This window comes from Tinamus guttatus, unplaced genomic scaffold, assembly GCF_059628265.1.
Source record: "Tinamus guttatus ecotype Peru unplaced genomic scaffold, ASM5962826v1 Tinamus_guttatus_pri_ptg001272l, whole genome shotgun sequence".
In the NCBI taxonomy this organism is placed as follows: domain Eukaryota; kingdom Metazoa; phylum Chordata; class Aves; order Tinamiformes; family Tinamidae; genus Tinamus; species Tinamus guttatus.
This window is the reverse complement of record NW_028289806.1, coordinates 224,563-228,485: the sequence shown is the minus strand read 5'-3', so window position 1 is coordinate 228,485 and position 3,923 is coordinate 224,563.

The following is a 3,923-nucleotide window of genomic DNA, read 5'->3' as shown; positions in this document are numbered from 1 at the left end:
CCGCGTCCTGCACGGCCTCGCTGCGCCGCTGCGTGCCGATGGCTGCGCTCGTGCCTGACACCTTTGGAGCTTTCCTGCCCGGAGCCGTGAACGCGGCGGCCTCTCCGCTGATCCCAGTGACCTTCGGAACCAGCTCCCAAGGCAGCCTGAACTGAAACGTAAACTAGGTCACCTCTGTTTCAGTGCAAAGTTTTATTTGCTTTCAAAGCAAGGAATACTGTTTGGGGGAGATACATTTGAATTTCATTAGAAACCCTTGAAATACATTTTTTTTTTTAAAGAAAACATTGTAATTAGCAAAGACAGCATTTTAGCGAAGATGCATGCAGTTTTATTTTATTTATTTGCTGTAATGAAGAGGTAGTTTGCTGGTCAGTTTTTAATTATAACAAGAAAAGATTGTGTGGAGGAAATGGCATTTTATTACTAAATCAGCAGAGATAGCTGTCCAAAAGCTACAATGCAGATTGCACATCTCGCCCCTGAAAAAGCCTTGCCAAGCTTCCTCCTCCACTGCAGCCTCAGCACCCCCAGCTCCGCAGCTCTCACCTCCTTTGGGTCTGTGCCGCAGCAACGTGCACGTGGCCTGCAAGATGCCATCAGCTGTCCCTCACGTCGTGCTCCACAGTTTTAATCCCAGCTCTGGGAAGGGAAGAGTTGATGCAGAGGGAACTAAGACTCTGGACTCCGGAGTCTGTGCCCAAATCCTGCTTTGTTGCAGCTTAAAGCATTGTGCTTGTTTAATTTTGATATGCTCAAGCTATAAAATTATGCTGAATTCCTAGCCTATGCAGGCGGGGCTGGGGGCCCTTAAACCCGCTAAGCCCGAGCTGTCTGATCAGGGCCTTAAACGTGCCTTGCTCAGGCGCTTACCCCTTAGAGGCCACAGCCGAGGGTAGCTGCTAGTTGTGCCTGTGCACAAAGGATGGGTTTTGGAATCCTCCGTGTGTCCCTTTGACGGAGCTTGAATGTCGTTTGGTGGCACATGGGGGCTTTGCACGGAGCAGTGCTGCCTGAGCACCCCACTGAGCTGGAGCAACCACTTTTGTTCTGTGCTGTTGTTACTTTGCAGATGGCACTCTGAAATGAGCATGTTCCCTGCTTTTATTTCTCTTTGAACTTGCAGAGCCTGAAATCCCAGATGACTGTTTTCCTTGTTCTAGCAAATTGGATGGAGGAAGGCCACAGGAAGAAAGGATGGAAGAAGGTATTTCTGGTAACTCCTTTGTACAGCTAGAGGCCAAGGTATCATTTACCAGGCCTTACCTTGCTGGTGCAGCTGAATCCCATCCTTTCCAGTAAACCGTGGAGGAGTGGGACCATCCCAGTGTCCTGAGTGGGGTTTCAAAAGGCAAGAGCACTGGGTAGAGCAGCATCAGCCTCCCTTCAGTGTGTTGAACCCGGTGGAACAGGCAGGCACCAGGGCACGTTTAGCCAGGCTGGTCTCCTTGGCTGCAGCAGCAGGAGCCTTGCAGCAGCCCAAGGCCTCCCTGCTGCCTCCTTGTCCTTTCTGTGACCGTTACTTTACCAGGTAGCGGAGGTTGGGCGCTTTGCTGTGATATTGTGTAACGCCTGCGTTAGATGTTTAGCCCTTTACTCCATAGTTACTGTTCTTGGTGAATTTGTCAATTTGGGAATAATTCTGTGTCGAGACGTAAGGTGACAGGTGAGGTGGTAAAGAACCAGGGTCCCAGCGTCAGGAATAGTACGGCAGCTCGTGACAAGCGGGATGTTCTGTTTTCTGTGTGAGGTGCCTCAGCCTTCCCTCTCCTCCCTCGGACGCGCCGTGATCTGCCCGCGAGGGGAGCAGGCGTCTCCCGGGAAGGAAGCTGCGGGAGCAGGAATGCGGCGCCGCAGCATTGCTGAGCGGCCGCCCGGGCGCACGCCCAGCCCCGCTCCCGCGGCACACCTACGCGGGGCAGGAAGCCGAGCCTGCGCTCCGCGCGCTGTAGCCTTAGGGACAGGATTTTTTGCAGCTTTGCTGTGTGTCCTTTCTGCGCGCTGCTGCTCCTTGCCGCGCGCAGCCCGTGCTGCTCCGTGGAAGGCGGCGGAGGTAGGTAGCGCGCACCAGCGAGGAGACGAGCACAGCGCAGAGCAACCGCTGCCAGCCTGGCGCTCCGGAGAGCGGGAGAGAAGGGCTCGTTTGGGGATGGTTTCAGTAAAGCAAACGGCAAAGACTCGACACATTCGGGTTCCTTTTTTCTGGGGTTTTCTGAGGGTATTAGAACAAGTGCATAGCTCGGGGATGTGGAAGGGTAAGCACGGCCTGTCTGGCAGCGCTGGCAGCCGCTGCGCGGCCATGTGTGAGGCGCACGTGTGCGTTGCGGTCCCAGTGCCCTTTACTGAACAGCTCTTCCTTTGTTCAGAGCTGTCAAAAACTGAGCAAGCTTTGTGAAGAAAAAGCCTTTGGTGCCTTCTCCCGCTTTGTAGGCACACTAGAAACATGAACTCAAGATGCAGTTTTCATTAGCGCTGCTGGAAGGCAACGGTGCCAACTGAACTGTGTCAAGTGTGAGGAGAACTGAGTTAGGTCCGAGCAGGGGTGAAGAGATGCTGTCCCCAGCTGGACATTGAGCTATGGGTCTGCCCTTCCACACATTCCCTTTGGAGTCTTGATTGATTAATGTACAGGATGATATTCAAAATCATCCTAGTATGATAAATACGGAGCCTCTTTGGAAACCTTGGCGCTTTTCTAGGTAGCTCAGTGGGCGCATTGTGTAGTCTGCCTGCAAATCCACGTCCCGGTGCTCGAGGCGTTCAGGCCTTGTGTGTGAGTATGCAGGGCGGGTAGAGCTCGTGTGGATGTCCCCAAGCAGGCTGTGAGTCACCAGCGTTGGGCGCTGGGGCAGCCGTGCCCTGACTGCGTGGCGTGGGGCTGCTGAGGGGCAGCTGCAGTGGCCCCACGCTGGCGCTCAGGCCAGCGGGCTGTGCGCTCGCCTGGGGGCTCCTGAGGGGGCTCCTCACGGGGACTCTCCTGCAGCTGCACGTAGGAATTCACTCAGTGGCAAATTGTAGACATGTTCGATCACTGTGCATCATCCCGCTGCTCGGTGACCTCTGTTTGCGAAGCTGTCTGAGAGCTGGTTGAGTTGCTCGTTATTTGGGCGTGTGTGTCTGAAGATGCCTGAATCACTCCCTTTATCTTACTACACCCACAGGTACTGACTTACGCAGGTGAGGCAGCTGCGTGTTAAAAGCAGCGTGAGGAGGGAGCCAGCGCCTCAGAGCACGGCGACTTTCACGGGAGCTGCGGATAACACGGGCGCCCGAGGGGCCTCGCCGCAAGCCAGGTACGTGCGGGATTTCAGAGACGCTGCAGGGAAGCCGCCGTGCCGGGAGGTGGAGAAAACAGCAAGGGAGAGCTTTCCTCACTGCCGCGGTAGTGCTACCACTTCTGTTTCTAGACGGCTCTTGGGGGGCAGATTTCTGTTTGGAAATTCTGTGGAAGTCACTAATTTTGCAATGACTTCTACATATATGCATATAAAATTATTGTTTTTTTTCTTCCTGTAATAGAATAAGACTTCAGGCTATTTGAAATGCCGGCAAGTTTTGACCTGGAATCAAGTCTGAAAACGCAGGGCAAAGGGTGAGGGGGAGGAAGGGAAACTCCACCACGTGCACGTAAAGTAGCGGCAGCCCTGTTGCTGCCCTCACCCTGGGTAGTTTCTAGGTGTATGTTGGGACTTGGCTTTGGCAGGGCCCCTTACCTATGGATCGTGCTGCTGGGAGCTGGGGGTCCCCAGCACCCCCAGCAAGGTGTGCATTTTCATTTTTAGTCATTCATTTTTAATGCATAATTTGATTTTGCATTTGATTTCCTCTTAGTCTGGATTTTCATCCATGTGATAGATCCATAAAATGACCTCCTTGCAAATTACTCATGCTGCAAATTCTTCCCTAGGTGTGTCCTCAGCAGT